Source organism: Orcinus orca, chromosome 3 (assembly GCF_937001465.1).
Source record: "Orcinus orca chromosome 3, mOrcOrc1.1, whole genome shotgun sequence".
In the NCBI taxonomy this organism is placed as follows: Eukaryota; Metazoa; Chordata; class Mammalia; order Artiodactyla; family Delphinidae; genus Orcinus; species Orcinus orca.
Window position 1 is genome coordinate 37897626 of NC_064561.1, and position 22084 is coordinate 37919709.

At 44.5% G+C, this 22084-nt stretch overlaps 1 long non-coding RNA gene across 3 annotated transcripts in view; it reads right to left on the minus strand.

The window, feature by feature from the left end:
- LOC117202205 (uncharacterized) overlaps nucleotides 1-22084 on the minus strand; it is a 166256-nt gene that overhangs the window by 110382 nt on the left and 33790 nt on the right. For 2 of the 3 annotated variants that reach the window (XR_007476746.1, XR_007476747.1), the window contains exon 2: nucleotides 16642-21908. This is a non-coding gene — a long non-coding RNA (uncharacterized LOC117202205). Of the gene's footprint in view, nucleotides 1-381; nucleotides 553-16641; nucleotides 21909-22084 lie in introns of all 3 variants that reach the window. The other variant, XR_007476745.1, reaches the window with a different exon arrangement.

Genomic DNA, 22084 nt, shown 5'->3' on the forward strand with positions numbered 1-22084 from the left:
GTCAAATGCTAATCTCTTCCAGAAAAACCCTCACAGACACCAAGAAATAATGTTTCACCAGCTATCTGGGCATCCCTTAACCCCATCAAATTGACACACAAAATTTACCATCACAGGTGGTTTATTTACCACCTGTACGCTTGGACTATAAACTCCTTGAGGGTAGGGACTGTTGTTCATGGGTCTCCAATATCTAACACAGCACCTAAATCACAGCATTAACTAACAATAAATGAATGAACGCGTGAATAAGTGAATGAGCAAGTAAATGAATAAATGAGTGCACAAACAATTGTCACATAAGTCTTTAGGTGTCACGTCCACTGAGATTACATGCAAAATTTTGTGCACACGTGAATTTTCCAGAGAATGGGTCCGTACCTTTTATCATAGTATCAATGCGACACATGACCCCAAAGTGCTCAAAACCACTGGTGTAGAGATGGGGACAGGATGGGTCAGACTAGACGATTTCCCACGGATGGCCCCAGGCAAGCATTTCAAACAGATCAAAAGTGAGCGGCACGCAAGCTGACAAGATGACGTATCACACTGAGGAAAAACAAGAGAGGAAATCAGAGTTTACTGAGTGAAACCTGTCATTAGCCGACCATTCCTCTTCGTGTCCTTGAAGTTCACTAGTTCTCTGATTTTACAGAAACAAATGAATACTCTGGTCATTATCCTGATTGCAGTTCTGGCAGACACTAGCTAGACACAGATGCTTCCAACTTAAAGAAATTTCAAGAAAAAGCTTGTATTTGGAACACCTGAATCCTCTGCTGAGGGACGAGCCGGGCACTCATGTAAGTAAGGAGGTCCTACTGGGTAGCAGAGGCCAAGGATACACACGATTATCGCACGGCCTTAGAGGAACTCACAGTTTCATGGAAGACAAAGATAATCCTCTGCTCAACTCCCCTAGCAATCAGACAAATGCAAATTAAAATGACAGTGAGAAACCTCTGTAGACACATCAGACTTTCGGTGAGGATAAGGGAGAATGGGATCTTCACGGGAGTGAAAAGCTAAGGTCGTTCTGGAGGGCACTGTACGAGTGCTCACCGTGTACCCCACCCAACCTTACCCCAGGGTCAGTGTAGCTTACCTACCACTCACGGATCTTACTCCTGGTATAAACCCCCGAGAAATTATCACACTGATTCCTAAGAGGACTTATGCAAAGTTGTTTTCCAAGGCTCCTGGAAACCCCAGATGCTCCCTTATTGTCTCCTGCTACTTACAGAGAACATGTTGGAAACATTAGTTAAAGCTGTGCCACAGGGGGAAGAACTCAAATGTAATGCCCTAAACCTAGCCTCACCACCTAGCTCCAAAATTGCCATCTTGAACCACTGAGGGTGTATAATTCCCATTTGGGGGTTGGTAGGGTGGGGGGAGGTGATTAGAGGGCACATGTTCCCTGGATGCTGAAGACAGAAGTCAATTCAGAAACATGGCCTTCCATGCAACAGCCGTCTTGGCCATCACTGAATGAGAACATAGAATGAGGAACTTGGAAATTAACCTCTCTGGGTCATTTCATCTAGTCCTCTGCCTCCCGTGGGTCGCATGATTAAAGCATCCTCAGGAGCCCAGATCTAGGGAAATGATTTTCCATTTTTTTCCTGAGATTCTTTAAAACTTTGATTCAGGAGGGCTATGAACTCTTGAATAAAGGGGACGAGAGAACTCAAGGGAAAACTACGATGGTACACAAAGGTTTTGAGCATGGACCCCAAATATAACTACTTTATACTTTTAAAATATCAGTGTAGTTCCACTTACCAGTAATATGCTCTATCCAAGTTGCTTAAAAATATGTTTCTCTAAAAGGATTAAGCCTCACAGGGCTGTGGTGAGGGATAAATGAAATAATAATTATGAAGCATTTAGCACATTATAGATAGCCCATCAATGTCAGCCATTATTCACAAAATGTTTCCTTTTATTTTCTTAGCCAATAAAATGTATTAAGCCCTTTTTTTTTGTTTTGTTTTGTTTTTTGCGGTACGCGGGCCTCTCGCTGTTGCGGCCTCTCCCACGGCGGAGCACAGGCTCCGGACGCGCAGGCCCAGAGGCCATGGCTCACAGGCCCAGCCGCTCCGTAGCATGTGGGATCCTCCCGGACCGGGGCACGAACCCGCGTCCCCTGCATTGGCAGGCGGACTCCCAACCACTGCGCCACCAGGGAAGCCCTATTAAGCCCTTTTAAAAAAAAAAAAAAAAAAAATTTATTTATTTTTGGCTGTGTTGGGTCTTCATTTCTGTGCGAGGGCTTTCTCTAGTTGCGGCGAGCGGGGGCCACTCTTCATCGCGGTGCGCGGGCCGGTGCACGGCCCCTCTTGTTGCAGAGCACAGGCTCCAGACGCGCAGGCTCAGTAGTTGTGGCTCACGGGCCTAGTTGCTCCGTGGCATGTGGGATCTTCCCAGAACAGGGCTCGAACCCGTGTCCCCTGCATTGGCAGGCAGATTCTCAACCACTGGTCCACCAGGGAAGCCCCAATTAAGCCCTTTTTTGTTCACTGAATTAGACCTTAGGAGTAAAGACTGGACATAGAATTTTTGAAAGCTGAACAATAACTTGGATATCATCCAGTCCATTTTTTCCAAATTAAATCTTAACTGTAACACTGAAAAACAGTAATTAAAAAGAGCTGCTGTAATGGGAGAGATTGGTAGAGAGCTGTCCTGTTGCCCTCCCCAGGGAACCCTAGGATCCCGCAGAGCACAGTTTGTAAACCACAGCTCATCCAACTTCTTCATGTTACAGATGAGGACGGGGGAGTTTACTGGTCTAATTGCTTGTCAAAGATCACAGAAGCTGGATCTCTGATATCAAGGAAGCTACCAACTAGCTATGGAAACTGGATGTGGAAGAAAATTGGGGCTAATTTTTTCAAGTTGTATTAACAAAGCCAGGGCATTAGCCAAGTCCCATGCCCTTTGGGTTTCAGCTTCTCCACTGAACTTTTGGTTCTCAATAACTTCTGCCTTAGTATCTACTACCCTAAAAAGAATGATCATTTATATGCTCAGTGACTGGTACAAATTTTTCATTGAATACTTTTATGAACTTGTGTATCTGTTATCTAAGTAAAATAAAAATACAAATATGTTGATATTGTAATGAAGGAAAATCATTTTGAATCATTTTGAATAAAACATCCTTATATAATCTGGAAATATATAGAAAACACTCAGAAAGCAAGCATTTATATGTGATGAACTTTATATCACTTTTATGTAGCACTGAAGATTTATTTTAAAAACTTACTAAGAAATATTTCAGACATACAAAATGAGCTCTACTTCTCTGACACCGGATTCTGAGCGGGGCAGAATGACAATGAAGATAGTTGCTTTAATAAAATGCAACTCCTCCCTAATGGTAAGACTGAAGATTAAATGATTTTGAATGTTGGATATTGTCATCACTTCCTACTAAGGCGGGAAGAACCAAAGGGAAGTGAAACTTCCCTCAGTGCTCCGCCCCACTACCTGGAGTTGGCGGTTCGCTGCTCTGCACCCTCCAGATCCTCCCTTTTATCATCTCTCAATACTGCATTAGCTTTCTGTGGGAAAACCCACCGACATCCTAGTCTATGTTTTGAATCCTATTTCAAAGGCCTCAAATGGAAACAGAGAGGGACTTAAACCAGAATGCAGAGCAGATGAAGTGTGGCTCATTTACCCTCCACCAGCATCCCCTCTTTCCACCAGCCCTGGACAGACAAATCGTTCTTACCCAACATATACACTCAGCACAATGGAAGATGAGGGCTCAGACCCTGCTGTCAAGGTCTATTATCTAGTGGCTAAAAAATTCAAACACATAGATATTAAAAGGAAACAAATGTTTCAGGGGAAGTTGTTTGATACCAAGTGAGTAGAATGAATTGTAAATGTCCTGGGACTTTAAACCACAAAGAAAGCATTGCTAGTATTTAGAAAAGACAGCAAAAAGAGATGGACCATGAGCTAAGCCTTAAATAACAGCAAGAATTGGATGGACAGGAGGGAGGGTGTTCCAAGTGGGGGAAACAGTGAACAGAGGACCCAAAAAAGGAAAAAAACATGAAGTATGGAAGCAAGTGGGAATGCTTGTCTGAGCAAACCTAGGCTCTTTGATTAGAGATAGAAAGTGAGGCCAAACCACAAAGGGTCTTAAACACCAGACTGAAGAGTTTACACCTACCCTTATTCCCTCCCTTCCCCCCATTCCCCCATGACACTAATCAGATGGGAAAATTCACAAGCAGACGCCTGGCCGCCTCACTACCAGAAACCCATGGATGGCAAATACCTTTCCTGCTTTATACAAAATCTCATCTATTGGTAGAAGCTGCAAGGGAAGCTGTGTTGAGAAAGATTCTAAGATGACTCCTGAACTCATTGTGAGCGCTGTGATTTATAACTGGTGCCTGTCAAGGATAAAACACGGAGGCATTGCAGTAAGAAAAGCAATGCAGATGCTTTGCCTTTGCCAATTGTGCTTTATCCAAAAGGGATGGCTATCCCAAACCTGGAAGCAACCTAAATGTTCAGCGACAAATGATGGATAAAGAAGAAGTGGTATATATATATATATATATATATATAAAAAATGAATATTACTCAGCCATAAAAAAGAATGAAATAATGCCATTTGCAGCAACATAGATGGCCCTAGAGATTATCATACTAAGTGAAATAAGCCGAAGACAAATATTACACAATATTGCTTATTTGTGGAATCTAAAAAATAAAATGATACAAACAAACTTATATACAAAACAGAAGCAGACCCACAGACATGGAAAACAAACTTACGGTTACCAAAGGGGAAAGAGAGAGGAGAGGTAAATTAGGAATTTGGGATTAACATACACACACTACTATATAATAGATAACCAACAAGGACCTACTGTATAGCACAGGGAAATATACTCAGTATTTTGTAATAACCTATAAGGAAAAAGAATATATATATATATACATATATATGTAACTGAACCACTTGGCTGTACACCTGAAACTAACATAGCATTGTAAATGAACTATACTTCAATTAAAAAGGGGGGATGGCTATCACGATGAGAAATTTAGGAATGGAGTTGCTAAATGGGGTAAGGTTGGTGGTGTTAGGGAAGGCCTTATAATTTCTACTAGTTAGGTCAAACACCAACCCTATCTATGCTTAAGACCAACCCCAAAAGAATGTTCTGCCCAGACTATAAGTAAGATTATTAGGCACTAGTGCTGACATCTGGCCTCAGCAGCAGAGAATACTATAATTGATTAGTGATGGCTGTCATGAGCTCAGAAGTAAGAAGTAGCCGTATGCATGCTACATACTTACTGTGCCTACCTTTACCAAAAGAAACCACACTAAAAGTATTTCAGGCATCAGAACCAACTGATAAAAGAAGTTAGGTATTCTGGTTTGGTTTGGTTTGGTTTGGGGTTGGGGAAGATATGTTTTTCAATTTATATAACCAAGCTGACAGGTACTCCTTCTATGTGTCTGTAACTACTAAGATCAGCCCCAAATGGACATTGTTTCGCTGAATGAACTCAAGGTAGGACCACGGAGCCCACTTATAAAAGAATTCAGAGATTTAAAGCCTTTAATCATAGCAGTTGTGTTTATCTTAACCTGTTTCTTTAGTGAGACCTACCCAGTACTTAAAAACATGCAGCCCACACCTGTCAATAATTCCCGGGGCAGATGAGCCTTCACTGGCAGCTTCTCACCCTGATCTCTGATCTCCCTGCCTCTAATTTTCTCTCCTGTTGGAACCCCTTCATCTGCTGCTCTACCACGCTCCTGGGACAATGGGGTTTGTCGACAGAGAGAGCAAATTTTTTTTCTTCTTTATATTCTTCCTGTAAATGCAAACAAGCGACCAGCACTACAAGAACTTTCATATTTGCAAACACCCCAGGGTGTTTGACACAAATCAATCTGACCAAAACCCATAAAATATAAATTCACCTGATACAAGCACAGGATGACTGCGGAGATTTCTCCCCCTACCTCCGCATTACACAGTGTCCATACAAATGACTCTGGAGACAGCACCAATTACTAGAGCCACCAGAGAAATCTCAAGGTCAGGAGAATTTGCAGGAAAAAGAAAGCAAATGAAATGCATCTTTAAAGAGGGCTTTTGCATAAGAGAGCCTGCTCCGAAGCAGATTCAAGTAAAAGTAGATGATTTGGGCAAGAAATTTTCCACCTTCCCTTTGTGATATTGCAGGTATCTGAGAATCACAGCCCCACTATCCATTCCCAGAGCGCTTTCCTAATCTGGAATCTATGCAATGTGCTTCTGCTATTGGGGAAGAAATAAGGGTTGTGCTGGATGTGGGGGAAGGCAGACTGGAGGGGCAGAGCTGCCGAATATTTATATATAAAAAACGTTTACAAAGGTATAAAATTTTTAAAAAAATATTCTTACTTACTGTTAAAACTTTACAAAATACAAGGAAAAAAACCAGTCCTCCTCATCCCTCTCCAACCATCACTCGGTGGTACCTCCACCAGCACAGTCTCCCAAAGCCTGCAGCAGAATCTCCCCATGCATACACAAAATCAGACTCCTGGGCATGTCCGCACGTCTGCAGAATCCAGATTTCTGGGTATGGATGGGTTCCCAGCACCTGCATTTTGCAAAGGCACCCCCAGCGATCCTTAGGATGACTTCCTTTCGGATCGGTAAACCCTGCTAATGCAGATATTTGGGCTTCTTCTGTTCACCACTGTATTCCAGAGCCTGACATATGGGAGGTACTCAATAAATATGTATTGAATAGATAAGTAAATTCTTTTTCTTTTTTGCACATATGCTTCCCTTCCTTTTTTTTTTTGAAATATGTCCTCGTAGTTTCACTTAACGATAGATGAGGCACTTACCATGTACTTGTCACTGCCCTAAGTTTTACAAGCATTATCTCACTTATAATAAACCCATAAAGCAACTATGATTTCTGACCCCTATTTCAGATGAAATATCCTAGACACAGAGAAGTTGTGTAATTTGTCCCATGCCACACAGCTACGAAGTGGTAGAAGCAGGTTTAAACCTCAGAAGTATAATCCAGTCTTCATGTTTCACATCTGCATCCATCTTGAGCCTTTTCTCAGGCTTTCAACAATGTTCTACACTTTTTGTGCAACTGACAAGGGCTTAATTTCCAAAATATACAAAAAGCTCCCACAGGGGCTTCCCTGGTGGTGCAGTGGTTGGGAGTCCGCCTGCCGATGCAGGGGACACGGGTTCGTGCCCTGGTCTGGGAAGATCCCACATGCCGCGGAGCGGCTGGGCCCGTGAGCCATGGCCGCTGAGCCTGCGCGTCTGGAGCCTGTGCTCCGCAAAGGGAGAGGCCACAACAGTGAGAGACCCGCGTACCGCAAAAAAAAAAAAAAAAAAGCTCCCACAATTCAGTCACAAAAAAACAAACAACCCAACCAAAAAGTGGGCAGAAGACCTAAATAGACATTTCTCCAAAGAAGACATACAGATGGCCAAGAGGCACATGAAAAGATGCTCATCATCACTAATTATTAGAGAAATGCAAATCCAAATTACAATGAGGTATCACCTCACACCAGTCAGAATGAACATCATCAGAAAATCTACAAATAATAAATGCTGGAGATGGTGTGGAGAAAAGTGAACCCTCTTATACTGTAGGTGGGAATGTAAATTGGTTCAGCTGCTATGGAAAACAGTATGGAGGTTCCTCAAAAAAACAAAATTAGAGATGTCATATGATCCAGCAATCCCACTCCTAGGCATATACCCAGAAGAAACTATAATTCGAAAAGATACATGTACCCCTATGTTCATAGCAGCACTATTTACAGTAGCCAAGACATGCAAACAACCTAAATGTCCATTGATAGATGAATGGATAAAGAAGATGTGAAAAATATACAGAATGGAATATTACTCAGCCATTAAAAAGAATGAAATAATGCCGTTTGCAGTGACATGGATGCAACTAGAGATTATCATACTAAGCAAAGTAAGTCAGAAAGAGAAAGACAAATACCATATGATATCACTTACAGATGGAATTAAAATACAACACAAATGAACATATCTACGAAACAAAAAAAGACTCAGACATAGAAAACTGACTTCTTGTTGCCAAGGGGGAGGGGGCTGGGGGAGGGAAGGATTGAGAGTTTGGAATTAGCAGATGCAAACTATTATATATAGGATGGATAAACAACAAGGTCCTATTGTATAGCACAAGGAACTATATTCAATATGCTGTGATAAACCATGATGGAAAAGAACATGAAAAAGAATGTATATATATATATATATATATATATATATATTTAACTGAATCACCCGGCTGTAGAGCAGAAATTAACACAACATTTTAAATCAACTATACTTCAATAACATTTTTTTAAAAAGCAATGTTCTACATTTTTTAATGGTAACATGGTATTCCACTTACAGATTCACCAGAATTTAAGAAATTATTGGACAGTTCCTCTCTATTTTTACAACACTGTGCCAAAAGCATGTGAACTAAATTTCTCACAACCATAATCTTAGTTCCTTTAATCATTTCCTGAAAGTGGAACTGCCAAGTCAAAGGATGTGATCACTTTTAGGGCTCTTGATTCACACTGACAATTGTCCTACTAAAATATTTTAATAGAATACTTGTCTACCTACAGCATAAAGGTGCCTATTTCTTCCATTAAAAACACAGAAACTTTGAATATCATTAAAAATATTTGTTTATGGATGTCACGTTTGGGGGAGTGTTTTAGTCCTTTTTTAACAGGAGGTACTTCTCACAGGGCAGGACCTTGGCAGTACCAGATCTAGGCAGGGAGACAGAGTTCATCTCAACACCTCCTGGTAACGCCCTGGGTACCCCTCCCTTAACGTGTTTTGGGTTTTGTTTTGAGTTTTTATTTTGTTTTGTTTGACCTCTGTGCCTTTACTGATGTTACGCCCCCAGCTGCTGGGATGTTTTCATTTCTGTGCATTCCACAAATTCACTTCCTCCCCATTCCAGCCTTTGGCGACCATGCTCCTCGAAAGATCTATGGAAGGCCTGCTGAGGGCCAGCAGAAGCCTTGTCTCCTGTGATTATCCACAGAGCACTGATAAAGAAATCCAGGCTCAGCCAGGCTGAGTAACTTGCCCAAGGTCACACGGCCTGTAAAGAGGTAGAGTCTGGATTCTTAGAGCTGGAGCTCTTAACCACCACCCTCCACTGCCTCTCTCTTGGCAAAACTTGTCACCTGCGAGAGAAAATCTGAACTGTGAATCAACCATTGCCAGGACTGACTGACCTAGCAACCCTCCAGCCAAAAAAGAGATGACTTCTCCCACGCAGAGAAGGCGAGAAGGAAAAAGCCTCTACCCGTGACACCGGCGCTCCGAATGTAAGCATCACTCCTCCTCCAGAGTCACTGGCTCCAAACACTTGCCTCTGGTGGAACTGAAATCATGATCGATCCCAAAGTGTTCTCTAAATGAGCTCGCAGTCTACCACAGCCGCCTGCAGACCGGCCAGGCTCCTAGGAGCAGCTGCTTCCTTGGTCAGCTCTTCCTGGCTCAGATTTACTCTGAGAAATTAGAAGTTAAAAGTAAAAGCAAATAGAGATGGAATTTAATTATACTGAACGGAGACACAGTGTGCAAGGAATGCTGTTCTTCTCCTTTGATAAGCAGAAGAGAACGGCTGAGCTGGTACCCAGGCATTGCCCCAGCTGACAACTCCGCTCTCTTCCCTGCCCGGCATCTCTGTCATCTAGGGACTGCGTGTAAGTTCCGTCGGGGCAGGGACCGTGTCCCGTCACTCAACGTGCTACTATCTATTAGGCTAGCTTTCAGCCGGAAATAACTGATAAAGAGGTTAAGAATGTCTTAAACCATTCTGCATTGATTGTTTTTAAGTGAGAAGCCCAGAGGAAGGCGCCTTAGGCTTGGTTGGGCAACTCAACCAAGCCATCAGGATCCAGGCTCTCCTATACAGTAGTCCCCCCTTATCTGCAGTTTTGCTTCCTGTGGTCTCAGCTGTTGCCCCCCACCTACCCCCAGGTCAACCGAGGAGAGGGTAAATGCTATCATCCAGGCAGGTGGGGACTTGTGCCAACACAATTTGTATTTTCAGGCTGGTGACATTTGGGTTGCCAGGGGACAAGACAGAGCTGGCTATGGTTTTCCCATACAGGGAATGTGACTTACCTAGATTCTCAGAGCAGGTGACACTGCTGGTGAGAAGCCCACCCAGGAAGCCAGAGGTCAGCCTCTCTGTCAGGATCTGAGGATTCTGCAAACAGAGTAGGAATCAGGGGAACCGCTGGCAGCCAGGACAACCTCTAGGATGTACATGGAACCAGATTCACTACTCTCTCACTGGGTCAGGTGGTCCTGTGGATGAAAAAAGTGTCCTGCCATGTCAGTAAACAAAGGGTGTTTCAGCCATCAATCCACCACAGCCGCCCCCGTGGTGAGCCCTGCAGGAACTCAGCATGGTGACAAATGGCTTCCGGGCTGCCAGGTTGCCCACTGCCAAGCCCTCAGCCATGGCCGCCATCCCCAACTGTGCACCCTGAGGGGACTCAGGATGTGCAAGAACAGGACACTGGCCCCAGAGAGCTGAGGTGCATAGCAAAGGAATGATTTCAGTGAGCCCAGACTCTTGCATCTTCCCATATGTAGAAAAGTGCTAAATTCATTAACTTGAGCTCTCTGGTTTTCTTTAATTAACGGTAATCTTTTAATGTTCCAACAACCTGGTCTTTGTTGCAAAAACCCTTATATATCCTACCTCCTTCCTTACCTCTTGGGAGCAGTCCCTCAGAGCTATCTGAGAGGCTGTGTCCTGGGCTTGAGGTCCTCAGAAAGTCCGCTAAATAAAACATAATTCTCAACTTTTAGGTTGTGCATCTGTTTTCAGTCAACAGTCCCTTCTCCTCCCGGTGCCTCAATTTTCTCATTTATAAGATGAAGTGGGAAAAAAAAAAAACGATGAAGGGATCACATTACATCTCTAAGGTCCTTTAACACTTGTGTTCAATTTTGTTAGTTATAGAATCTGCAAACAAGAAAAATGTTAAAATAAATCAGAGTGATGCAACAGGGGATATGAATAAAGATATGGCCCGACTATCAGGCAGTGATGCAGTGGTTGAGAATTGGGGCTTGAGACTCAGCTGGACTTGGCCTCAGGGCCAAGATCTGTCACTTAATATATGATCTCATGTTTTTAAGCCCAAGATGAGTTTTCCTTGTCTATGAAATTGAGATAATAATAGCGATCTCATGAAGGAGTGTGGAGAATTAAATAATATACTCATGTTGCCTGGTAAAGTACCAGGCCTATAGTAGGTGCTTCGTAAACTGCACTTTCAACAAAACCAAAAAGATGAATCCGCAAGTGAGAGTCTTCCGTTAAGACTTCAGGAATCTCCATATCGTGGTTTTGGTTTCCAAATCTTTGTTCCAATAGAACTATCCTTTTTCTGACTGCCAACTTTGAGTTCAAGGAAGGCGCCAGGACCATCATACTTCCTGAAGCTTGATGACTACATGTTTTATAAAGGGCACTGCCGGGCTTCACCCTGGACTCAGGGAGACATGCAGAGGCCCTCTATTCTGGCAAGGGTCCACCTTTCTTCCTTTTGTGGGCCTTGTCTAGTTGGATAGCCAAATAAAAGGTTCTGCCCACTCACATTCAAAAATCTATTCATTAATGGGATGCAATTCACATTACGTGCCACTAATTACCCTAGGAAAGCAGTAAAAATTAAAAAGGAACTACAGTTTAATTGTTTGATAATGACAGGGAGTTCCAAAGTGTCCTCCTGAGTAACAAAATTAACATTTAAACTAGCTCAGTCGAAGAACCTTCCCTTAAATGTAACTCTTCACTATTAGTGTGGCTTATTTCTTTCTTTCTTATGTCTTTGGGCAGCTCTGAAATATCAGAAATGTGTACTGAACCTTGAGAAGCTTCCCAATGTTCCAGGATAGTGAGTAGCCTGTGTGCAGAGTTTCAGGTGAACTGTGGATGGTCCCCACCATACACACACACACACACACACACACACACACACACAGTAAAATCAGACTGTCCTATGTTTATTTAACCAGGGGTAGAGAAGCTTCTCAGAAACTAGTGCCTCTTCCTAAAGGGAGATGGGGGATGTGGGGAGCTGTCAAAACATTGCCCAGGGTAGGGTCCTGGAGAATCTCAGAAATGAAATGTCTGCTATGATGTCATTCTTTTTTTCTTTTGGCCGCGTGGCTGCGGGACCAGGGATCAAACCAGAGCCCTCAGCAGTGAAAGCGTGGAGTCTTAACCACTGGACCACCAGCGAATTCCCAGATGTCATTATTTTACACTGGAGCATATACCGCTCTTCCAGGGTACTCTCTGGACTTTTGTTGAAGGGAATATTTTCAAATATGCCCATAAAAAGTGGAGTCTAATTTCCTTCCCCTTGAACATGAGGAGGATTTAGTGATTCTCTTCTAACGAATAAAATGTAGCAGAAGTGACGCTGTATGACTTGAGAATTAGGCTCTAAAACGGAGTCAGCTTCCACCTGGCTCTCCCTTGAGATGCTTGCCCTTGGAATCCAGTCACCATGTTGTGAGGAAGCCCAAGCACATGAAGAAGCCACACGTGGGTGTCTCGGCCCACAGACCCAGTGAGGTCCCCAGGCCAGCAACACCATCACCCACCAGACTCATAACTGAAGGAGACTTTAGATGATTCCAGCACCCAGCCTTCAACCCTCCTGCTCCCACACCTGAGGCCCCAGACCTGGAGCATCAGACACAGGTCATGCCCCCTGTATTCTGAATTCCTGACCCACAGAAACCATGAGACATAGTCAATGATATACATTATTTTAAGCCACGACATTTGGAGATAAGCTGTTACACGGCAACAGATGACTCACAGAGAAAATTTTACAGACATGGGCCTCTTAGTTCTTGAACCAAAACCTTAAGGCCAGCAGGGACTGACTCACACAGGGCAGAGGGGAATGACGAGGGAGGGCTCAGCTGTGGCTGACCACAGCCCCAGCCCCCAGCCTTCCAACATGCTCATCACCTGCTAAATGACACACCCCAACAGAAGCTCTGTAGTCCTGAGCAACTTTAAGGTTGAAGGGTTTTCTTGTAATTCACAGGGATAGGACTAGGCACGGTTTATCTACCTGGGATACTTGCTTTCCCTGAAGAGCTAAGGATTGGCACTCATAATCCCTCAAAAGTGGCCTTTCAGAGAGTCCCATCATGTTGTGGCTCATTTCACACATGCTTGGGAGAGAGGAAAAGCCAACAGAGAAGGAACAGCTGTGCTCTGGGACCAGTCATGCCCACTCCCCCACCCTCGACCCAAACTCCATGCCCCATGTCCACTCTCTCATGCCAGCACTTCTATCTTCCCAGGCCAGGCCAGCTGTCTTCTTATGCATTCATTCATTCATTCATTCACTCAATATGTATCGGATGCCTACTGCATCAGGGGAGACAGACATTAAACAACAAATCATACAAACAAAGAATTCTACTTGTCCTTAGCACTTGGAGGGAGAAGTACAAGGTCCTCTGGGGAACTAGGGATATTTAAGTTGAGATCTGAAAAATTAGAGAATGAGTGAAGCAGACAGGGGTGCAGTGGGGGCCTAGGGAGATTGCATTCCAAACAAAAGGCCACTCTAGGGCTTCCCTGGTGGCTCAGAGGTTAAGAATCCGCCTGCCAATGCAGGGGACACGGGTTCGAGCACTGGCCCAGGAAGATCCTACATGCTGTGGGGCAACTAAGCCCATGCACCACAACTACTGAGCCTGCGCTCTACAGCCCACAAGCCATAACTACTGAGCCTGCGTGCCACAACTACTGAAGCCCGCGTGCCTAGAGCCCGTGCTCCGCAACAAGAGAAGCCAGTGCGATGAGAAGCCCGCAAACTGCAACAAAGAGTAGCCCCCGCTTGCTGCACCTAGAGAAAGCCCGCACACAGCAACAAAGACCCAACACAGCCCAAAAAATTAATTAAATAAATAAATAAAGGCCACTCTATAGGAAGAAAGTGTGTGGTTTCTGGGGACTTAAAGAATGATCAGTCAGGATGCCGGTCAGAAGTGGAGGAAGCAAGACAGTGCCCCCAGAAGGGTCTGGGGATTGAGGGAGCAACCAGACCATGTGGGGCGATACAGAAAGATCTCATCTATATTCTAAGCACAACAGGCAACCACCGAAGTGTTTAAAGCAGGAGAATGACAGGGTCAAATTTCACCTGTTAAAGCATCTCGGTCCCCTCACCCCATTATTTCCCATTTGTGTGTACACCTCTGTACAACCCAGATCACATTATATTACAGGTAGTTGTTTAGGTATCTTTCTCCCCCACTGTGCTGATGGTCTCTTGAAAGCAGAGACCATGGCGTAACCATATTTGTAATTCCATTAGGCTCCCTACTGTTCTTGGGATCAAGTGCAAACTCCTTCTACAGCCTGCAAGGCCTTGCACCTTCTGTCCCTCGCCCACCTCCCCAGGATCATCTTAGTCACTTCCTTTGCTCTCCAGTCATTCATCATGGTCCAGCCACTCCGGCAGACGTGTCACTTCCTCAGAGGCCTTCCAAGATGCCCTAGCTAGGATAGGGCCCCTGCTAAATATTCTCAGAGAAACCAATGCTTCTCCATCAGACTACCTACGAGGATTTATATCACCACTCATACACATTATTGCTTTAAGACTTGTCCCCCTCCTAAACTGTCAGTTTCGTGAAAGCAGAGAACGCGTCTGCCTTGGTTACCATCATATCTCCAGGACCTGGCACTTTGACGCTTATACTTGGCATTCCACAAAGAGTTGCTGAATGACAGAATGAAGGAGTAAGAATGCATCAATGGGCAAATGAATGGGTGATTTCATGTATGATCCCAGCGGCCACCCAGGCCAATTCAACAGCTGACGTTGGACACCTCTCTTTGATCACCCTCCAGGCCCTTCTATGACATCATCTCTTTGCTGGCCTCACTGACTCTCCACTGGAAGAAGCCAATGTTAGTGAAGGCTTTATGGAATAAATGGAAAGTAGAAATGGGTAGAGAAGTCCAGGAAGGCATTTCTGGCAATCTCTGAGTAGTTATTACCTTAATCCTTCTGCCAAGCAAGAGGAGGAAAACTGGCAAACACCCATGCTCAGTCAACAAGTCCACGTAAATGCCAACATGTATAGGACCTCGGCTGCGTTCATAAGCTTTTCAAGTCCAAAGTCTTTTATAGGAACTAATGGGGTCAAATACAGTCCATCAGGTCACTGCTTCTCAAACTATCTCTGGTAAAGGGCCAGGTTTTAATTTTGTTTTCAATCTGCCACAGATCAATACTTTATAAAATAATGGGAATTATATACTTGGATGAGGCTGCAATGTCAAATTGCTATAAAAGTTTTTAAATGCTTACTTACCGTTTCTGTACTCATTTCTTCATGGGTAACAAATATTTCTAGACCTACATCCATCTGCAAATCACACTTTGAGTAGCACTGACCCAGGTCAGCACTTGTACTCCCACTGCCTCATTCCTCAACCATGGCAGAAATTGCTAATCAGTCATCACACATTTCCCCATGAAGCCCATGCTTGGTTTTAAAATCTTCCTTATCCCAGTGTTCAAGACAGCCACTACCCTTCATACTTGTTAGAATGTCTATTATCAAAAAGACCAGAAATAACAAGTTTTGGCAAGGGTATGGGGAAAAGGGAACCCTCATGCCCTGTTGTGGGAATGTGAACTGGTACAGCCAGTATGGAAAACAGTAAGGATGTTCCTTTAAAAACCAAAACACGGGCTTCCCTGGTGGCGCAGTGGTTGAGAATCTGCCTGCCAATGCAGGGGACACGGGTTCGAGCCCTGGTCTGGGAAGATCCCACATCCCGTGGAGCAACTGGGCCCGTGAGCCACAACTACCGAGCCTGTGCATCTGGAGCCTGTGCTCCGCAACAAGAGAGGCCACGACAGTGAGAGACCCGTGCACCGCGATGAAGAGTGGCCCCCACTCGCCACAACTAGACAAAGCCCTCACACAGAAACAAAGACCCAACACAGCCGAAAATAAATAAATAAATAAATAAATAAAATTTAAAAAAAGAAAATAAACTTGTTAAAAAAAAAAAAAAACTAAACTAAAACACAACTACCGTATGATCCAGCAATTCCACTTCTGGTTATTTACCTGAAGAAAACAAAAACACTAACTCCAAAAGATACATGCACCCCATGTTCAATGCAGCATTATTTACAATAGCCAAGATACTGGAAACTACCCAAGTGTCCATCGATGGATGAATGGATAAAGAAATTATGGTTTATATATCTACAATGGAATATTATTCAGCCATAAAATAGAATGAAACTTTGCCATATGTAACAACATAAATGGACCTCAAGGGCATTGGGCTAAATGAAGTAAGTCAGACTGAGAAAGACAAATTAGAGTATGATCTCCCTTATAGGTAGAGTCTTTTTTAAAAAAGAAAAAAGCTTATACATACAGAGAACAAATTGGTGGTTGCCAGAGGTGGGGGGGAGAAATGGGTGAAGGGAGTTAAAAGGTATTTAAAAGAAAGTAACCCTGTAACGTTTACCTGTCATCTTCCAATTCTTCCTTCCCCTACAACCCCAGTTCTAAGCAATCGCTAATCTGCTTTCTGTCTTCTGTCTTCCCTGTTCTGGACATTTTATACATTTGGAAAAGAGAAAAAAGACAGTCACAACCATGTACACAATCAGGGATACCACGGGAAATTCAACTTTTTACCACCCCTACTTTACATGTGCACAGGCTCACCATTTGTCATATTCACACCCAGGATAAGGAAATGTCTATATTTTTGTATCCAACCTAATGAAAAGTTCATGAAGTATGACCATCTATCTCATCAACGGAGTCCCTCCTGATCATTCAGTCCATTAACAATCTTTTTGCAGCTTGAGAAGCCCTTAATTCACACATAACTACAAGAAGACATAGCAATCTATACCACAAACACAAACTTCTGCTATGTTCTCAGATGTAAACTGTGTGGATTGCATTTGGGAACATGAAATCACTAGCCCTTCATTGCTTTGACTCTTTCTTCCCTCAAATTCTCCATCCCTACGGCTCACCTGCTTCTATTTCAATTTGTCACAGGGGCTCATTCACAGTGGATTATTTTCACTTCTCATTACCCTCTTTAGCACAACATGAGGTTTTCATTCCTCCCACGTTCCATCTTTTCCCCAAGCAAGATTAAAACCCCTTGACCCTTCTTGGGTCACCATCAGGCTGTAAGCCAACCTCCAGTCATGGTCACTGAGAGGCCAGAGAAGCAGCAGCCACGAGGCAGAGAGAATTGATCTGTTGTCTTCAGGCTTCAGATCTGAAACTCGCTTGTGGAGAAAGGCAAGTTTCACTTTGAACCTTTTCTCTCAACCTCACCTCTAAAGTTCTCTTTGAAATGTTTTTGCAACTTCCTCTTGGTCCCTGTAAACCACAGAATCACAGACTGTTAGCCCTAGAATATGCCTTAAAGGGCATCTGGCTCATCCAAAGTCCTCTTCTGAGTAGTGGGGGGAACAGTGAGGTCAGTGTGGGGAGTCAGCAGACGTGAGCCCTGCTCACTAACCAGTGATGACCTTAGAAGAGGTGATCCACGTCTCTGAGACTGTTTCCAAGGAAGGCAGATAAGATCCCTAAAATGCGGTGATTGTGACCCACTCACGGGGCCAGTTGAAAATAAAATGAGATGATGAGAACAAAAGTGCTTTGAGGGGCTTCCCTGGTGGCGCAGTGGTTGAGAGTCCGCCTGCCGATGCAGGGGACACGGGTTCGTGCCCCGGACCAGGAAGATCCCACATGCCGCGGAACGGCTGGGCCCGTGAGCCATGGCCGCTGAGCCTGCGCGTCCGGAGCCTGTGCTCCACAACGGGAGAGGCTGCAACAGTGAGAGGCCCGTGTACCGAAAAAAAAAAAAGTGCTTTGAAATGAAACCACCATGTGAATGTTGGGATTTTAACAGTCCTCAGCACTGCAGTAAACTAGAGGCCAATATCAGAGTAGAAACAGTGGGAGGAGAAAGAGAGGGTGATCCAAGGTGCCTTTTGACAAAGACCTTTTTTGATAACTTGGGAGCTGAAATTAATTTAAGGAAAGGAATTGGGGTGTTTTGGACCATTTGTAGTCTGAGCAAGAAAGGAAAGTATTTAGTAACGATCTAGGATGGTGGTCATGACAGAAAAAAGTGGACAAATTCAAAAATATTTATGAGGTAAAATTATCAGGCTAAGTGTCCATCAGCAGGTGAATGGATAAAGAAAATGTGAGGAATCTATACATACAGTGGAATATTATTCATCCATTAAAAAGAAGGAAATCCTGCCATTTGTGACAACATGGATGGACCTTGAGGGCATTATGCTAAGTGAAATAAGTCAGGCAGAGAAAGACAAAAGCTGTGTGGTGTCACTTATATGCAGAATCTTTAAAACAATGAAACCAAACTCATAGAAAAAGAGAACAGATGTGTGTTTACTAGAATCAGGGTTGGGGGGGGCAGGGTGCAGAGGAATTAGATGAAGGTGGTCAAAAGTACAAACTTCCAGTTATGAGATAAATAAGTTCTGGGGATGTCATGTACAACATGATGACTACAGCTAACACTTCTGTAGGACATATTTGAAAAATGCTAAGGGAGCAAATCCTACAAGTTCTCACCACAAGGAGAATAAATGTTTTTGTAACTATATGAGATGGATGTTAACTAAACTTATGGTATTTATATGCACGTCAAGTCATTACACTGTACCCCTTATATAGCAAGTCATTATGCTATATGTCAATGATATCTCAATAAAACTGGGGAAAAAAAACATCAGGGCTAGGTGATGGATTGGAAACGGGAAGAGAGAAGGAGGGGGTATGTTCAGGGTGACATTTCTGGCTTATTTAACTGGAGTTAAGAAACAGCAGAAGAGATCCAAGTGGGCGGGGCACAGAAGGGAGATCACAGACTTGCTTTTGCACATGTTGAGTTTGACTCGCCCTTGGGGCACCCAAGCAGATATGCTAAATAGGCCATTGGAGCTGAGGGGTTCTGTGTAGCTCAAGATATAAAAGGTTGAATATATCCATGTAGGTGGGAATTAAAGTAATTGGCTAGGATGAGATCACCTAGGGAGAGAACACAGGGTGGGAAAAGAAAGGGACCTAGGACAAGTCTATGGACAAGGGACCATAATATTTAATGACAGAGGAGGATGAAACTTAAGAGAAATTAAGGCAAGATCAAAGAGACAGAAGGAAAAGCAGAAGAGTGTTTTTAAGCAAGGGAAGAGCATCATTCAAGAAGAAAGAAATGGCCAGTAGCACCAAGCGCTGATAAGGGTCATTTAAGATGAAGACAGGTAAATATCCATCAGGATATCCAAATATCCAGGTCACCGGTGTCCTTTCATGACAGCATCCCGTTCTGGGTCCTCTCCAAACACAGATTCTTTCCTGTGCCCTTGTCCCCATTACAGTCCAAGGTTCAAAATGGACCTCAACTCTCTAGAAAAACCAACCATTCATGAGATCCTGAACACTTAGGAATGTTTTCAACATGACAGTTTGAGGCTTCAGCTAAGCCTGTAACTTTCTGGAACCACCGCTCCACCCTACATACCAAGAAATCCTACCTCCTGAGATTGGTTTCCTCTAGATCACAGATGGCAAGTGTGAGGCACACCTATTCACACCCACCAAACCTGGGTCCATGTCAGACATCACTAATGGATCGGAAGTCCCCCCTGAAAAATGTGCGCCTCTGGGGGTCACTCTCCCTACATGCCATGTTCTAGGATGGCGGTACAGCTCTGAACCCTTGATCCCTCCCCAGGTCATCGTCCCCCATTCCCCATCCTCCCCTGAGGGAGGTAAGACGACTTCCACAGCACGTCATGTGTCTCTGTCCCTAGCTGCACTCAGCCCTCAGCCAGACTGTTGCATCTGTTCCCAACATTGAGGGGATTCACAGTTATTTGCTTTGGAAATCAGAGCCTGGGGACTGTCAGCTTTATCTGGAAAGCAGGGCCTGCTCCATGGAGAAGGGAACGACTCGGCACACAGCAGAGCGTGTTTGTTTGTCTTGTCCTGTGGGACACCAACACCCACCGGGTCCTGTGCAGCACGGACGAGGCGCGTGCCTCCCCGCCAGCCTGATTTGGGAGGATAATAAGCTAAACAAAGGAGCAGATGATCATGGAGGCTTATTTGCAGTCTGTACAGTTTATATTTAGCCATCTCGTGACGGGTTGCTAGCTCTGTGTGGCAGTCGCCCTTGGGAAATTCAATCTGGGGGATGCAGAGGTGGGACAGATCTGGGAGAGAGGAAGGAGGGGTTTAAAATGCCACTTTCGGGCACAGGAAGGACGGGCAGGCCAAATTTGTCCAACAAGCAAGCAGCCAGGGACAGGATTTTGGACACTTATTGTAGAAACATGGAAGAGAATATAAAAATGTGTAAGAGGGGACACTCTTAACAATCTGTAAACTGCCAGGCATTGGAGGGTGAAGTCCCCTCTTCCTCCCTTCCTGGCCACCTTCAGTAATCCTGAGAGGGGTGGTGATTCAGAAAACCTGAATTCTAGCCCCGGTCAGCCACCAGCTGGAAGCCGCATCCCTGCTCTGGGGGATGAAAGGGCTAGAGAGGATGATCCCTAAGATGCGGTGATTCCCCGCCTCCACCCGGTGTCAAGATGAAGACAGGCGACCTAGGGGATGTGCAATGTGTGGGTTGGGTGGGGAGTTGCCAGTTAAAACCGTGGGGCAGGGGGATGCCCTGGTGGTGCAGCGGTTAGGACTCCACACTTCCACTGCAGCGGGCACAGGTTCATCCCTGGTCGGGGAACTAGGATCCTGTAAGCTGCAAGGCCTGGCCAAAAAAAGCCAAAAACAGTCATAACTGGAACATTCTGCGATCATTACAAATTGTGGTACTGATGTCACCCAACCAAAAAATAAACTTCCATTAAAATGTACGTCAACATTAAAATAATCTTTAGAGAAACACGAATCATGGTGCTGATCTATATTAATTGACAGCGAAGGTATCTATGACATCCTGCTCGGTGGGAAAGGCAGCAGCCACGCAAGGCAACCGCTTGCTGTCGATCAGGCATTGGTGGGCGGGGAGAGAGAGCCATCACCCAAAGCGGGAAGGAGAATCCTAGCGGAGCCTCCCCGGGCCCCTGCTGGCCCCTCCCACTCTACATTTTGGGTCTAAGTCGTGAATCCCAGAAACTGGTGCTGCCAGAGAAAGGAGGTTTTCCTATAGGGTTTTTGTTGTTGGTTTTTGATTTGTTTGGGGGTTTTGTCTCCGTTATCGTCCGCCATCTTCCCCCAGCCCAAAGCAGCAGTGGACGGTGAGGACAGCACAGGTCCTCAGGGGCCAGTCCCAGGGGGCCCGTCTTAGAACAAGACTGTGGCTTTAGGCCTAAGCTCTACTTCTTGGTGGGGCCTCCCAGGGATAGCCTTGTCTGGGCATAAATCTTCTCATTCTAGAGTGACAAGGCAGAAAAGGGCCTTAAAGATCATCTCTCAGTCCCAGAGCAGTCCTGTTTCCACGCTGTTCTCAAGCCGGCAGCCTCGTGAGCTAGTTCAACGAGGCTCTGGATTCCAGGATAACGGAGGGTTTAATTTGAGTTTCAGGGAGATACTTGCTTCTCACAGATACTCACCCTGTCTCCCACATCAGAGCCAGATAGCTCGTCCCTATCAAAGGCAAAGAGGATTTGGTCATGGTGCGATTTGAAAGAACCGACAGTATCTCTCTCACCACTTGCCAGAACCCCGCCCATAGCTCTTCATTCCTTCGTGGTAAAGTGTATTCATCTGTAAAATGAAAGGAGGTGTGAGTCAGGAAAACAGAACTCCCTCAGTGGAAAGAACCCCCCAAATTAGAAATTACACAAGGAGTCATCTGAGGGGGCAGTTCTCCACTCTTAACTGTCTTCACCACTTGGATTCTTTGAATCAGAAGAGACTTTTCACATCGTGTCATCCTTTTA